This window comes from Sciurus carolinensis, chromosome 8 (assembly GCF_902686445.1).
Source record: "Sciurus carolinensis chromosome 8, mSciCar1.2, whole genome shotgun sequence".
NCBI lineage: Eukaryota > Metazoa > Chordata > Mammalia > Rodentia > Sciuridae > Sciurus > Sciurus carolinensis.
Genome location: NC_062220.1, coordinates 97732136 through 97749765, shown reverse-complemented (window position 1 = coordinate 97749765; position 17630 = coordinate 97732136). Strand labels below are relative to the sequence as shown.

The following is a 17630-nucleotide window of genomic DNA, read 5'->3' as shown; positions in this document are numbered from 1 at the left end:
AGCTGGTGGAGAGCAACCACCAAATGGAAGCAGCCAATAGCTTTTTTATTTTTTTCTCCTCTAGCTACAATTGTTCTCTCTCTTCCTCCATGTGATGATTTTATCTTCTTAAATGATACATTTGTTCTAAGCTCATTGTGCTCCCAGACTTAAGGTTAAACTTTCCTGGAATTATTTTGGCAGCCCTGATTAGGGTATTGATTCTGGGGAGGGTAGGGAATAGCATTATTTTACAAACAAAATTTATTTTCCAAGATGCCATTTAGTGCCTTCTTACATTTGGTTATGTTCAAGATGGAAAATAAGAGAGACGTGAATGTTGAGAGTGTCTCCAGTGGAGAATTTGAATCAGAGTGGTAAAGGCATGAAGATAAGCAGATGAAAGCGTCTAATTAGAGAAAGACATTAAACCAAAGGCAAATAGTTCTAGTCTTGCAGGCTGTGCCAATCAGTTGGCTTTGGCTTCCTGAAGATCTGGAAGTTCCAATGTCAGGAAGAAAGAGTGTCAAGATGATTAAGACTATCTGGCATGGGCATGGAAATAGGGAATGGCTATGGGCCCAAAGGTGGCATCATAAGGCCAGGACATGGGTTGAATTATCTTAAACCATCTTGCAAGTAATAGATGATACACATCTTTAATAAGCAACTGTGAGAAAGAGCGTTTTAATGCTTTTATTGTGGGTGTTTGTAGGTACTCTATACCTGGGAATACCCACCTATTTGATGTTTTCCATTGTCAACTAGAATTAGAATCCCTACTAGGTGTTCTACTGTCTGGTTCCAACTTTAGAAACACACTCACAGACAAAGGCAAAGAATTGGAGTTGTCAGGATTTTTAAAATGTCATTTTCTGTTGCATTATGAGAAGAATAATTTGTGTGAAAACTGATATTATAAAAACAGCAATAGCAACAATAAAAACAATCCCCCCTCTTCCCTACAAGTGTCTTAAAGCCATTAAAGGTAATACTCCATAAGAGAGAAAACAGATTTCCTACTGACTCTGTTTAAGCTCAACTTTCCTATGAACTAGTGGAGATTGCTGGTGAATTACTTTACCTTTAGACTTTTAGTAGTCTCATTGGTAAAATGAGTTCACTGCTTGAGTTATAGTGAGTACTAAATATAAGAATGCATATGAAGCCCCAACGTTGGGCTTTGCCAATTAAATAGGTGTTCAATAAATGGTCATTCATAACTTATTTTGCCTACATGCTTGTGTGGTAACTCCTAGGCATTTGTACAAAATTGCAAAAGCTCTTTTGAATGTTATATCATCATGGAAACAGTTTATCATTAAGAAGAGAAGACAGTAGCTTAACATGAAACATAATTAAATTTTTCTTGTTTTATAACAGAATGCTAAGTTGGAAGTTTCCATGTAGGCACCAAGATTCAAAAGGTGTCGTGTTCCAAAAGAAAGACTAGGTCATATGCTGACTACATAGAGGAGGTTTCTCAAAAGCAACTAGACAGTTCCAGAACTCAGGCCTCCACAGTAAATGTAGAGAACTTTTGAAATTTTGTGCATCTTCTTCACTCCCAGGAGTGGGACACAGGGAGCTTTCTTCTTACCTCAAGGTTAATAAAAGAGGTTGGAGCAATATCATATTCTTGAATTTGGGGGAAATGTACCTGAGAGGTGCAAAACTGAGAGACTGTGGCTTTTGAACTGAGAGGGGAGGAGAGAGAAAAAGGGAGAGAAGGGAGAGAAAAAGAGAGATTAGAAGGAGAAGAAGAAGAAAAGAAAAAAAAAAAGAAAGAGAAGAGGAGAGCACAAGGGGAGGAAGAGGAAGAGGAAGAGGAGAAGGAGGAGAGAGAGAATGAGCCCAGCATGCCAATTGGTATTAGTTGCATATCCACTGATGGCAGGGGTAAGATTTTTCTAGACTCATGAAACTGAGTCATTGGAAACTCTGTCTTAGAGGACCCTCTAGAGAAAGGGCACTAGGACAGCACTAGAGAAAGCTTTGAGAAGCAGATCTGGAGAACAGCAAGCTCTTAGATGGAAGTGGGCAGTTGGAAGGAAACTCACAGCCTATAGAAATGTGCCATTGGAGAATCCCATCCAGATCTGGGAAGGACTCATGAAAATTCCACCAAGAGTTGGCCTGAGCCACTTGCTCTCTTGGGCCCCAGATGGCTGGGGCCATCTCCCTTATTCCCCACTTCAACCTGGTGTATCAGAAACATCATTAACAAGTGAGGGAGGAGGGGATTCAGTCCAATAGGGACAGAAAGAAGGACCTGGTGACCCCTTCACACAGTAGTAAGCAGCAGAAAGGAGACCTCTCTGGGGCTGCTGCTTCTGTTAGTGGTGTTTCAAATAAGATCTGCAGTTTTGATTGTTGTCAGGGAACCCGGAATCTCATTTTCAATTTAAAGGGACCATAGAAGATTTTATTCCCCAAGAGTACCCGGAGAAATCATGGACCAAGGACCCAAACTTCATCTGAAGGCTCAGAAAAGACCATCACCACAGATAAGGTTGGAAGGAACTGCCTTTCCCTGAAATATTAAGTCAGAAGCACTCAGAAAGGTGATTTCACAATGCTAAAAGTTTGTCAGCTAAGAATGCTTGAAATATAGAGGAGAAAAGAAAGCAAGAAGTTTTGGAAAAGAGAAAAGAGAATTTTAACAAGCTACCAGAGGTAGAGAATTTCAAACTGTGAACATAATATATATTTTCTCATAAACTATGAATTTGATTTATTTCTGAGAGGTAGTGCCTGCTATTTATAATCCTGATTGTTGAAATTTTAACTGACATTAAAATAAATTCTACTTAAAAGCATTAGTTGCTGAAGTTTCTCCAAAGCTTTTGAAAATCTTAAAATTATACCAGGGGAAGCCAGTGCCTACCAAAGGGGACAGTAGTGTCAGTATCTGAGAAAATGTCAGAGGGAAGAGTCAGAAGCAATTCTGAACTGGTCATTCGGCAATTATGTTAGCAAGGTTATTCTCATGAGTAATCGGCAATATTTCTAAAGTACAATAAAGATGAACTTTTGTGGATCTCCCTTTCCTCTCTTTTCCTTAATTAAATGCAAAAGTATCTGAAACTCCTAGACACACTCTTGAACACATTTTTTTAAATTTGTTTAATTGTTGAGACAAAAGAAATCTACAGTGTATGTCTGTGTTTTCCAATTACAAATGATAAGGTGGGATGAAAGAATCCTATCGAATCTTAATGATGTAGGACAGGGTGGATAATGTCAATTTCAAGGGTGCTTTACAGGAAAAATTTGCTTATAGATCATAGGTTGAACCTAGTTGTGCAGCCCATTAGCAGCAAACGTCACAGAAGAAACTCCACATCTCTCAGGGAACTGACAGGCCTCCCAGGTAAGAGTCAACTCGATTGATACACTGATCATCCTTATTGGACCTGAATCTTTCTCGGGTTCTTTGGCAAAATGAAGTTAGCAGTCTTGGTGCCGTTCTGAGCAGTTGACAGTTCCCACTACAGTAACACTACAACTGAATCTGGCACACTCTGCTCTCTGGAGACAAGTGCTTCATTTTATTTTTTTTTTCCTTAAAATTTTTATTTTAAGATGCCCCATAATATCTATACTTACATAGATTACTGTAATTGTGAGATTTGCTATTTTCTCCTTTATTTGGGGTTCCTACTCAAGTGTTAGAAAACATTGATAAAAAAAGATTTGATCCAGCATGTAATCAAAACATTAAATTAAATTTACACAGATGATACTACATTGAGATGAGAATTAAGTGGTCTGTTCTTAGAGGGACAGGTGGATAGCAATCAGTGTCCAGAAATTGCACCCTTTTCCTGAACAAAGCATAGATGCTTGCCATCAACATCAGTTTTAAAGTTATGTCTGAAAATTCAGCACTTACTGTATTTAAAAGCACTTTGGCAAGTTCTGGATTATATAGGAATTCTTGGTTTCTCTATGGTGCTGTTTTCCTTCTACTTCTCTGCATATTTTTACTCAACTAGAAAGTGGGAAAATGAAGACAGGACAGGACAGAGTCAGTTATACAAAACTTTGTCTCCAGCTATTGTCAGGGTTCACTTGGAAATTGCTGTAGACAGACTCTTTATGACTCTCCAAACTTCACATGTTGAAACCTATTTCAAGTGTGATGGTATTTGGAGGTGAGGCCTTTTGGAAGTAGTTAGGTCATGAGGGCTTTATGATTAGTGTCCTTATGAAAAAAGACTTCTTCCACTATGTGAGACACAGTAAGGAAGATGACTGGCTATGAACCAAGAAGTGGGCCCTCAACAGACACTGAATCTGCTTGCACCTTGATCTTGGATTGATCTACCTTGAGAACTGTGAAAAATAAATTTTTGTTGTTTATAAACCTCACAGTCTATGGTATTTTACTGAAGCAGCCTGAATGGATTAAGACAGGCATAATGTTAGAATCAGTTGATGACTGGGGAGAAATATCCCATGATACAAAGTGGTTCTCCTAAAAGACCAAACAAGTAACACTCAGTGTGGGAAGAAAATGTGGAGAATTTAGCAGTTATCGAGAAAAAAAAAAAAAAAATCTCAAAATTCTCCAAATTTGAAGATCCTCAGCAAGAAATGAGAATTTGGGTAAGGGAAGTGCTATTTGGAAGGACACTTTCAGAAATGGATGGAAGTTGCCATTTTGTTCTGTGCTTCAGAAATTTATTGCTTTGTGGTTAGCACATAGATTTCCCCCTGGAAGTGTACTACTTATGGTAGCATACTTAAAGGTTTTGAGTGCTTGTTTGGCTAGGTTTGTACAAATATTAATATTTTACATATTAAAAGTATGTCTTACAGACTGTAGATATTGGCCGCATATTCATTGGCAGAACCCCTCTGCTTTATTCTGTAATGGATTTAAAACTAAGAGGTTGTTTTACTCATGCATTCACTCATGCATCACAAATTTACAGAATGGTCACTCACATATTCATTCACTCACTCAGTATATCCTTTCTGAGGGCCTGCTATGCGCATAGTGCAAAGCCATATCACATTGCACAAATGTCCACTAAAGAAGACGGGGAAATTACCCAGTCATGTGAATTCTTTGAGACCTTTCTTTTGGATTAATAGAATTGTTCTGTAGATCTTGTTCTCACATGGCACCAGCAACCTGCCTATGAGGACAGCCTATTCTCCCCAAGGGCAGGATAGTCAAGATGGGAGCAATTTATAAAACCTAAAACTCCTACTGTTGACAAGAGTTCTACAAGTTCTTTTCCCTCCTAGAAACTGCTGCAACTGTCAAAGACTTTAGGTGGTCTTTGGAGACTGCTCCTTTTGAAAACTGGTTGTTTACGTAATCAAGGGTGTCACTGGACACCTGTGTTCATTGAAATAGTTTCTTATTCTCTCTTCTAAACTGATAGTATTTTAAAAAACAATCTTTGAGGAAGGCCAATATTATAAAAAAATTAATTCACTTAGTGAATGCCCACTGTGTACCAGGCACTGTTCTAGATATTAGGAGTTTGAGAAATATGGCTATTTTAAATCTTGCTTTTAAACCACCCTGACTATATAAGAAAGAAAGAAAAAGAAAGAAAGAAAGAAAGAAAGAAAGAAAGAAAGAAAGAAAGAAAGAAAGAAAGAAAAGGAAGAAAGAAAGAAAGAAAAGGAAGAAAGAAGATGGCTGAAATGCTGCAGAGGTTAGGTAACAATCAGGACTAGGTTAATTTATGGGGGATAGGGGAAAAGTTGGCCCATTGGGACCTCTGATTTCCAAGGACATAAATTGAAACTGCTAGTTTTCTACTGGAGAACAGAAATGACAGACATATGTTGGGGAATAGAATAATGTTCCTCCTCAGTGACCAGACTACAGTCATAACCTCTGTACTTCTTGATACTTCCACAAGGATTCTGTGAATTTCTTGCTGGTAAACAGTGGCTCCATTCTACCATGCTCTCGCAAAGCCTCCCCGATCTATGAATATATTTTAATTTTCCCATCTATAGAATCCTAATTAGAATAAAAAATGACATTTCAGGCTTGTCCTTAGAAGCTTTAGCAAACTTTCCCAAATAAGGCACATCTAATGTTTCATAAAGCAAATTCCTTCAAGCTATTTGTAGCCTTAGTTTTTGTTTTGTAGCTTCTCACATTATTTATTCTTTTTTCTCACTTTATTTATTTATTTATTTGAATATTACTTATTCAGCTAGAGAAAATGAAAATATTTGTAAAGATGATCTAATACTTCAATTTCCAATTCTCTTCAATGGTTTTACATTTCCATTATATTTGTCCACTAGAAAATTCAAGAATTTTCTATGAACCAGAAAACAAAGACAAATTCTTAGGATGAACTGGAAACTTTTTTTTTTATCATCATTTCCCCTTTTCTCCAATGATTACAAATTAAACGCCAGTTCTTTTCATGTTCTCTGCAACTGCCAATATTGTGGAATTGCAAAAACAGTTGTTTTTCTTTTTCCTTTCAAAAGAGTATCACAACTGGGGTGAAGCCATCTTTTTGCAGAAAGACCAAGTTTGTGAACCTTTACCTGACTTTGCCTAAGACTTTAACTTTTAATATGAGCAAAATATACTTAGAGTTTAGAAAAGTATTTCTGCTTCTGCCTGTTGGTACCAGATTAAAAGACTAAATCAGATTAAAGTTATTTATTGCTTGGGAGAACACCTTGACTCAAGGCTTGTCCTTAGAAGCTTTAGCAAACATTCCCAAATGAGGCCCTGGACCTACGAGCTGTTTATTTTATATTTTTTCCCAAATGAGAGGAGAAAAAAAAAAAAAAAAAAAAGGAGATAGCTACTGCAGTGATAGCAAAAAATCTAATCAGGGACCAGTGATCTCCAATATTCCAAATTCACCCTTCATTGAAATAGGTTCTTATTCAATGGGAATTGGTGAAGAAAATGTTTGGCAGTTGCTCAAGAAAGTGCTATACATATTTAGCATCTCCTAGGTCTGTGTTTATACGCAGTGAGTGCACTCAGGCTGTAAAGCTGAATTTAAATTAGGATAAACAACAAAACAAGCCTGTAAGAAAAGAAGAAAATAGGGTAGGGAAAGAGGCTACCCCAAGTGCCATTAAAGATGCATCTGTTTATCATCACCCAGTTCCATGAGTTCAAGATGATTCATGTGCTTTTTATGAAGAGAATATCCATTGTTGTGGCAAAATTAAACGTGTTTTGATACTTGCTTGCAATATTTATCTATCTGTTCAATCAGAAAAAAGTTGTCCTCATCATTCTAACATATATTACTTTTTCAATTTCCTGTAAGTAATGTTTTCTTAATGTTCTTTAGGGTGAGACCACAGAATTTCTCATTTCTCACAACAAAGACCACAACTCATTAGAATTATGCTGATGAGTTTTTCTCATAATATTGCATCCCCGTTTTCATAGGTGATCAATCTGCACCTTTATCCCTAATGATTAGGCAGTTTTTGATAGATGAAAGGAAAGAGGGACAGATGTATTCTTCCAACTGGATTTCTCAGAGTTTTCTGGCTTTTACTTTAAATGTCCCTAAAAAATTAGTACTTCATATTTGGTCCTGGGGAAATGTGACTTATTATTATTGCTAAATTCCTAACATAATGATTTCTTGACTGTCTTGTTCTAGGCTCAATGATTTACAATTAATGCCAATAACCTGAATTTTGAAATTTTATGTTATTTTTGAAGTATAGCTTTATCAGGAACATGTTTTTTGCCAGTCTTGCCAGATGAAATCATTCACAAATTAGACATTTAATTTATGTTTTTAAATAATGGAGAAGCGGATGTAGTGATACTTAACATTGAAAAACAGTGAGCTATTTGATTATATAATCATTAACTTAATCCACAACTCAGAGTTAAAAAATAATACATTTAACTTTAAAATATATTTGCTTAATCATGTTTGGTTTCTGAGAACAAGTTCTTAGTGTTTTCTGATTCATCTTAGCTCTTCATAGCAGAAATAAGTCGAGAAACATAAAACCATAGATAACATCCCCACTTCTATGTTCTTATTTGTATGCAAGCCTGAAGGGGAAGAAGTTGTATTTTTTATATATCTTAAAACATGATTTTGAGATCTCAAAAATCAAAATGAGTTCTCAGTGTCCTGAGACTACTACGTCCTGAGCATACTATGCCACTCCCTTTTGTGTTCATTTAAGAAATATGTGTATCGTCTTTTAAACATAAGTATCCTTTCTCTCAAGGACACTTTTATATTTAAAAAATAGTTCTCTTATAGCCCAATGATACTGAGAAGATCCTCACATTAAAAACCTTCCATTTTTAAGTTGCAACTAAATCCTCAACTTCCATGTCACTTGTTCCTTCCCTTTGGTTACCTGAGATGACTTGCTAACATCACCTACAGATTTATTGAAGGTAGATGGGAATGTTTTTATTCTAGGGCACCAGAGGAAATCAAGAGTACTTACATGAACCTACTAGGTAATATCCCTGTGATCCACTTTTTACAGAGAATGTGGATGCTACTATGTTCAGTAACCACATAGTCATGTTAGGGAAGCAGGCTGGCCATCACCTAGCTGGTTGCTGCTTTTAATCTGGAGAAAACAAGGTTGTTCAGCTCAGCTGGTTACTAATGGTATGGTCAGTAAACTCAAAATTGTCAAACAAGTCCTCTCTGTATGCTGGAGGGACCATGATTTCAAGAGAGATGTGGTCAAGGGATCAGGGAGGGTCAGGACAGACTTGGTATTCACTATCAGAGTGCTAAATGTTTAACATCTTTTATATTGTTTAGTCTTTAGAGCAATAGTGAACTGTTAAAATAAATTGAAAATCAAGTAAATAAACAATTGCCATTTTCATTTGGCAGATATTATATTAGGTACAGTAATGCCATATGACCCACTTAAAAGTTGTACACATAAAACTTTAATATATTAAATAGACCTTTAGATCTGCTACCCTGAGGATTATAAAGTATGTGTGTGTGTTTGTGTGTGTGTGTTCTTGTGCCTAACATGGGCTTCTTTCCTCATGGTTACCATGCCTTTTGGGAGGCAGGAGACTTATGATCTGACCAGGCCAAATCTAGTAAGGTGATGTACCGACCTGAGATAGACTTTCTAAGGCTAACTTATTGTTTTAGAGACTTACCTCTCCAATTTCTTTGATCAACAAAAATAATAATGGTGATAACAGATATAAAATTACCTTATATTTATAGCAAGAATTTTCAAGTATATGTGTATGTACAACTTCAAGAGAAGTCTGTGAGATTGAAGGCCAAGAGGTATAGCTCTCATTTGCAGATGGAGAAATGAAAGTTCCAGAGGTTCTGATATGTCTATGGAGCATCCAGGAAATAAACCAGATGTTTGAACCACAGGAAATCAGGGTGGTATAAGAAAATGGGTGTGGACTCTGGGCCAAAATCTCAGTTCTATCACTTACAAAAGGTTTTATTCCAGGGAATCACTTAACCCTGGACATCTTGAGAGTTTGCTCATCTGCACAGCTGGAATAATCAAACCTACTGTGAGTTGCTCCAGGAGATTATTGATGACACCAGTCGTATAGTACAGGCTTAGTGCAGGGGAGATATTATTTTCATTGTTCTTTTCTAGAAGATGGTTGACCCAAGGGAGCATCCAGATAAAACCTAGCACTCATACAGAATTAAGACGGTTAAAGAGCTGGGCATACTGAAATGAGCCACGTGATAATTAGTGAGAGAATTTTGCCATAAGGTTGCATTAATTGGAATGCAAATGTCCTAGTAAAAAAACATTCAAAAAAGTCAGGTAGCTCTGACTAGCGCTGTAAATGGCATCTTGTAACTTACTACCTACTTAGAATTATAGCTCTTAATTGGGATGCTTCAGCAGTTAATTGGCCCCTCTTCTAACCTTCAGACAGAATGGATGTGCCAACAGTCTTGACTAAGGGGCCTACACGAGAGAAAAGATTACCCCATTGCAGGAAAATGAATTAAAAGCAAAGCGAAGAAAAAACAAAATGTTGCGGTGATCAGAGAAAAAAAAAAAAAAAGAAAAAAAAAAAAATTGACCGCACAACATTCTGCTTTAGGCGAGAGACAGGTCCTCTCTACTCAATCTTCAGGGGCAGACTCTCACACTGGGTTTTTAAAAACTGTATATTCCTGCCCATCCGTTTTATTGCACGTAATAAGTTGTATGACTGAGTTTTGCTGATGAAGAAGGGTGGAAAGAAAGATCTCAGAGGAGGCTTTTAAAAGTTAAGTTGAACAGCTTTTTAGACTGATGACCCTTTCATTTCGGAAATGGAGGTGGGGAATGAGGGGTGGAGCGTGAGGCGGAGAGAGGGGAGGTGTTTGGCAGCGTGGGTAAAATCTGGACTGAACAATAGGCTGCCTGGATGAGGGACAGCGCTGTGCTTCTGCTGGTGGCGCCGCTGTGCTTTGAGCCCTGATCCGTGCTGCGTGTCAGCGGTAGAACCACCCTGGTGGCCGAGCCTCCCAGGAAGACGGAAGCCCGCAGTCACTGCTTAGCACCGTGTACCCAAGAGACCCACAACTCAGAAAGGCGAGGACTCAAAGGCTGAACTTCACTGGCACCATCAACCACTTCCCTGGACTCAACTTCTGACCTGTCATATAGCAGATTACAAAACTCCAAAGACAGCGTCACTTGGGCGAGGGCCTTGGGACAACCACACATTAATTTGCACTCGATTTGTATATTATGAGTCCCAGGGAGTGCTTGGAATGGTCTGAAACCCCTTATTTCTTTGAAACGTGATAAGTAACCAACAAAACAGCAGACCAGAAGCAAAGCCCGAGTGCAAAGCAAACCTTCCTGGACGAAGTTCTTTTCTGATTTAAATGATTATTTCTCATTTTAGAAACATGGATAAGAATGAGCGTGAATTACTTCCCGTAGTGTCATCTAAAGCCTACTCGGAGGGTGTGAATTCTGTGAAGTGTTGGGTTGGGGAAAGAAGGGTTAAGAAAGTTAAATTCCCTGGGGCTGCCCGCCCGCCTGTTTCCACCCAGCCGAATAAGCTGCCAGAGTCCCTGCCCCGCAGGACGGGAGTTCGTGGCGGGCACCAAGCTAAAGAGCGGGGCAGCTCATCTGACCCGGGAACCCTGGATCGTGGAGCATCTTGAGGGTCTCATAAGACACACATTTAAGGAAATCCTACATTAATGCAATCGCTTCTCCTGAAATGAGGAAATAAAGCTCTTTACCGGGCTCGAAGGGCAGATTTGATAAGTTAGTAGAAAGATCGAGGTTGTTTATTGTTGTTGTTTTATCTTTATTACTTCGATGAAGCCAGGATAAAATTCTTATAATGGTAGTAACCCCACGAATATATATTTCCCAGTCTCTAGGCAGAGATGATTTTAAAAATGTTCTTTGAAAAATGGTACTTGGAATATAGTTTACTCAATGGGATTTAAGTTTTACACCTTTTAAAAGAACTTCGTATGATGGCATTTGCAAATGAGAAAATAAAATATTTTGTCCGGGGGCTGGGGTTGTGGCTCGGTGATAGAGTACTTGCCTAGCATGTGTGAGGCACTGGGTTTGATTCTCAGCATCACGTATAAATAAACGAATAAAATAAATGTTCATCGACATCTAAAAAAAAAAAAAAATATATATATATATATATATATATATATATATATATTTAAAAAAATCTTTTGTCAGACTGTTTGGAGTTTTGGTTTGGAAAACATGGTCAAAACCATTAGTTAAACATATTATATCAATAGGTTGCTCTGTTCATAATATTTATGAGAAAACAGCCTCATCTCTGAAGTTTCGACAAAACATGTTTGATTCCTATATTTGCAAAATGTCTAAATATATTCTATTGCTTCTTTGTATTAAAAAAATGGTATCATTCCATATGCATTTTGTATCTTGCTTTCTCAATTAATATTTTGTAGTAAAAAAATGCAATATTGCATGGAAAGGAGCCACCGATTTATCTATGTAATTACCTTGGGAATGGGAAGAAAGGGTATCAATTTTCAGTTTGTATTTTTTTTAGGGGTGGGAGTTGAACCCAGAACCTCATGCATGCTAAGTAAATATTCTACCACTGAGTTACATCCCAATTCCATCTTTTGTTCCTTTTTAAAATGAATGAGAGAAACAAAACTAATATGTAGATAGGGTGTCTTGTGGTTTCTGTACAGTTAGTTGATATACATTTTATGCATGTCATTATTAAAAAAGAAATACAAGAACATATGTGAAACTCCCTAAATTCTTGGTCAGTTGGTTTTGGCCCATTATATCCAAAGTACCTCATTTGCTTTGGTCACGTGGTCAGAATCACATACTATTTCTTTTCCACAGGGATTGGAAATAGTTTTATAAATGTGTGCAGTTATGGTTTTGTTAGTTCTTTAAGCAGATCTAATAAAACCTATAGGGGGGCTCAATAGACACTTATTGAATGGATTCATTATCTCTCAATCCTTTGGCTGAGATTAGCATTTGTTATAACTTTATCTTTGTTCATCTTGTAGTGATTTGCTCTAAAAGATTCTCATCTTCCTATTTAAATTATGTGCTAAATTACTTTAGCAGCGCATAGCAGGGTCAGCTGCTGGCTTTTCATTTGAAAGGGAATAGGTATAATTTATTAAATGCCTGGGACATATCAGGAACTATGCTAAGCACTTTTCCTATTACCACGTTTAGCCCCACAACAAATACATGTGAGAAGCCTTATCATTTCCTTTTTACTGATGAGAGAACAGAGGCCCAGAAAAGTTATATAACTTATCCAAAGCCCCACAACTCATAAATGACAGTGCTTTGCATTCCAGTTAAAACCCATGCTTTTAGCTACCCTGCTGCCCTCTGGAGATGTTGTTATTTAGTTCATTATTACAATTCAAAGGAACATCCATATGTAAGCATCATGTTTCTTCAATTCTAAGATATGTATTTTTAAGCACATTTGAAAGTGATATTGGACAGTTGGTGTGTACACATGAAGTGCCAGTGATTCCTACCTCTCCATCCACCCTTCTCCAGTTCAGAGCGGTTGAATACAGGCAAGTAACAGGTTTGTACAATCAAGGGTATATCCTCTAAGCCACAATGCAAAGGTCATAGGTACTTTTCCTTTCATCGTGGCCTTGGAATCATTTTAGAAGGTAGCTTCTATCCCACACTGCTACAGCAAATCCTTCTGTCTCACCAAATTGATTCTGCTCAGCCGTCATTTAATTGTATTATATTTTGTCTATTATTGAATAACCTGTGTGGGTCTCTTTACCTTTGTTCTTCTATTTGTACTTTTAAAATAATGTTGTGTAGTTTCTTTTTTGTTTTTCCTTGACTGACTCTTTAAAGACCAAAGGGAAAGCAGGTCTTGGAGTTTACTTGCTACCACTTAAGAAAACTTCATAGTGGTCGAGGACTTAATTTCATCAGGAAACATTCTGAGCTTCAGTTAAAATGTAAAATGCTTTCTTTAACCCCAGGATAAAATAAAATTTCATTTGCTTTTACTTTTCTGTAATAATGCCAATAAGGAGATATTGCCAGGGGCACAAGGAGAGCCAATTCTATAGCTGAACAAATCGATGTTAAATCTACTTGCCAAATCCTGAACATACTCACCGAATGTGTATTAGGAGCATACACACCACACACACACACACACACACACACACACACACACACACATTCGCACTCCCCCTACCCACTGCTGAACTATCCAGAATAAAGATGAGATTTCCCTAGAATAACTTAACGCCCTACTACTAAGATTCTCACTCTTTCAGATTATTCACACATAGACTCTAACACAGGTTTATGTGAAGCTATGAACTAAAAACACGTATCATCTTGATTAACAGATAGCATTTATGGAGTGAGGGAAGATTGTGAGTCTGACTCCATTCTACGCACTTTAATCCTCGGAACCGGTGTCATTATTATTCCCACTTTTCAGATGAAGGGCTTGAGGCACAGAGAGAATAGGGACATTGCCCAAGGCCTCCTGACTAGTGAATGACAGTCTGGTTCCAGAACCCTTTCTCTTTGCCTGTATACCTACTGCCTCTTGCTGCATATGCAAACCAAATATGTAAGACAAAACTCTAAGTGGTGATGAAAAAGATAATTATGGTTAACATTTATTGAAACTTTACCTGTGTACTCAGGAACTGGGGTGGGGGTATTTTTTGTTTTGTTTTTTTTTTTTTTTTTGGTCACACTATCTCATTTAATGCTTACACCTTAGGGGCTTAGATTTTATCATTCTTATTTTATAGTCAGGAAAACTGAGGCTCAGAGGGCTCAAGGAATTTGTCATAGATCATAGAGCTAGCTATTGGCCAACCTGGGATTCAAAGTCCATCTCTAGTGCTTATTCCATTGCCTACCAATACTTGCACGAATTCCCGATCCACTAAGTAAAGAGAACTACAATGTTCGTAGCAATGCCATATCCAATATCAGTTTTATGACCACTAATAACCAGGAGGACATTTGCTTCCTTCCCATCTTAAAGTTGAGTATGACCTAATTTTAAAACCCCTTAACATCCCTGGGTGAGACATGTGCTTTGTGACTTTAGAATGTAACATTTCTGTTAAAATGAATAACCATATTAAATAGTAGTGCCTGCCTTTTGAATTAATGGTACATAAATGGGCAGAATTAGAACTTATAGAAATGACAGTTTTCCTTTCATATTTGCTCATACTTACTGAACAAAAATGGGAGCAGACAAAATAACCCCTCGATATAGCAAGATTTCCCATCTCTCTCAATTTACTGGAATACAGTGAATGGAAACACAGATTCCAAGATGGGGAAACAAACTGCTAGTTTGTGAGATTTCTTCCTGTTGAGAGTGGAAGGCCAAGAGCCTGAAGGAAGATTCTGGCATGTCTCCCCATGTGGGGTGGGCATTTGCCCACCTGAGGCAGCAGACCTGGTGTCACTTGTGCTGAATGCCAGGGGCTTGCACAGGTTGGGGGTGGTTGACTGCCTTGCATTGTTTCCATTTGAATTTTAGGGGTGAGGTTGAGGCTTGGGTTGGTTAAGTCATTGCTCCAAGATTATAAGACCAGGAAGAGATGGGGCCTAAATCCAACCCAAGATTCGAAGGTAGGATTCTTATCTACTGGGCAATTCTATCTTTTTTTTGTTTCCAGGTGGCCAAAAGAATCTTAGGTAGGGAATGAAGATTAGAGCACTTTGGAATAGAATTATCCCACTTGATACCTTCTCTACACGCCTAGCCTCACCAATCAGTATAACGTATCAGGAAAATGTGCTTTTCAAACTTAGGCTTAGATTTTAATGCTTTTACCCCTGGGCAAATTTCTTTCTTTCTTTCTTTTTTTTTTTAGAACTTGAACTTAAAATTTATTATAGGGGGATACAATTCAACCCATAATTGTCTATAAGACTAGAACAAATTCCAAGAGGAAGTGGACCTTGTTATCTTATTCCTCAGTCCAGTATCTTACACACAGCAGGTACAAAATCCAGTGTTCATTATATTGAATGAAATTCTATATTTAAGAGGTATTATTGAAAATGTGCAGTAGTTAATCAGGGCTCAGGATTTTAATACCTACAGCACCAAGCAGGTAACATACATATATGATGTGGGTACAGGTACTGGAGAAAATATTCCAACTAGCATTAGTGGCTTACTACCATGAGAGAATATAGGTTCAGTGTGTTAGACCTTCCAATTTCAAGAGAAATCATATATCCAAATTGTTTTATAAGAAATTTTCCAGTTTTCAAATGGGAACAACTATATCAATTTTCAAATTGAAGAATGTTAGTGGCAAAAAAAATAAAAAATATGTTTTTAAACTGAGCATGGTCTTGAAGCCACTTAATAGATCTTCTGTGTCAAGATAACACAGATGCCCTGTGAGGTCACATCTAAAATAAAATGCAATGATTGTATTCACTGATGGGCAAATTTCAAATGTTAAAAAAAGAAGAAAGAAAGAAAGAAGAGAAGAAAAGAAAGAAAGAAAGAAAATAGTTGATGTCAAAAGCTCTAGTAAAAGAATCTCTAAATATATTAAGAGTTTTCTCTTTGTACCTTTTCTGGGAAAACTCTATGGAGACTTTTAAGAAATTGAAATAGTATAGGAATTTCAGTTTACATGGTATTTTGAGCAAGGCTAATTGTACTAAACTGGTTCTAATGAATTCTTATCTTTTGTTTTACCCTAACACTAGCCACACACACACACACACACACATAGACACAAATGAAATAATCTTTGTTTGTATATTTTTGGTATAATTTGACTACAGGTTGTTTACCTCTGCTTCATAAAGCTCAAACATGTATTTCTGTGCTAACAGATGCAGAACATGCACCTTTTTTTGGGAAAATGACTGTGTTTATACCCAAAGATTAAGACAAAAAAACATAGTGTTTCATGAATGTGGCCGAATCACCTGCTGGAAATGTATTTTAACTCTAGGACTCTTTCTGTACTAGGAGGTGGATGAGATACCACAGGACACGTGTTAAAATGAAGACAGGACATCATGAGTGGGCATGATTAATGTCTCTGTAAATGTAATTTTTTTTCACTTTGAGAAGTTTGTTTACTACATCAAATACCATAACACAACTTCTAAAAGAAAAAACTTTAAAGTAAAATCACCGCTTACGAATGAATGCATAATACCAATCAGTCTTGTATTTAAAGATCATTTTCTCCTGGCTACCTGGACTTGGGGAGCTATCCCTGGGATCAGAGGCAAGCAAAGATTGTAACTCTAGTACCTGAGAATTTGTAACTGGCGAAATGATCAGTCATTAAATCTTCAGGAAAAAAAGAAAAAGAAAAAAACTCCTAAAACATTCCTTCTAAATAATAAAGCATTTTACCCATCATAAATACTCAAGTGGTAAAAGACAGTAGTGTATTTTACTTGGATATTGGAGTCAGAGGGAAATACCCATCCATGGAAGTGGTTCCTATCTTAAGCTCTTAAAATTTACATCTCAAGGGCCACGCACCTGGCAGAGTGAAAGAAGGTATTTTGTTTCTGGGCACAGCCCTAGGAAGCATCTTCCAGGACTGACCTGATGTGAATATGAGTTATAGATATTAAAACCAACTTTTCCTCCACCCCAGCACCTCATCCCTCCAGAAATCTTAATAGGCTTTTGAGAGCCTCCATTTGGAGCTGGCTGCATAAAATGATCCTTTGATGAAAAGGGATTGGAACAAGGGTTAAAGCAGACATTGAAAGGTTACTGTAGAGGGCACAGTGTTCATACAACCCTCCTTTAATATGTGTGGTGTGCACCTGTGATAAGATGATTCATTACATGGGGCCTGTCTTTGACAAGCTCCATCGTTCAGCCCTCGGGGTTCTGACGGGACAATCCTGTACCCACCCAGGAAATATAACAAGGTCAGCTTTTTCTTTCCCTGGGACGTAGATGAAGATGGTTTAGCTTATAATGCATCTTTGTTTACTCTTTATGTAAAATAAAAAACAGGGTTTAAGACATTGCAATGTCTCCACACAGCAGGCCAAGCAGAGACTACGTAAACAGACTGCAGGGTAAATAAATAACTCTGGGAGGAAAAATCTTTGCAAGGATGCAAAGATTTCCCTGCGTTTCATGATCACAAATAGCCACTTTGGAGAAGCATGTG

The 17630-nt window shown here is 37.5% G+C and overlaps 1 protein-coding gene across 1 annotated transcript in view; it reads right to left on the bottom strand.

Annotated features, from left to right (window-relative positions):
• Pou6f2 (POU class 6 homeobox 2) overlaps positions 1–17630 on the bottom strand; it is a 463599-nt gene that overhangs the window by 30895 nt on the left and 415074 nt on the right. The gene's annotated exons all lie outside the window — the stretch shown is intronic.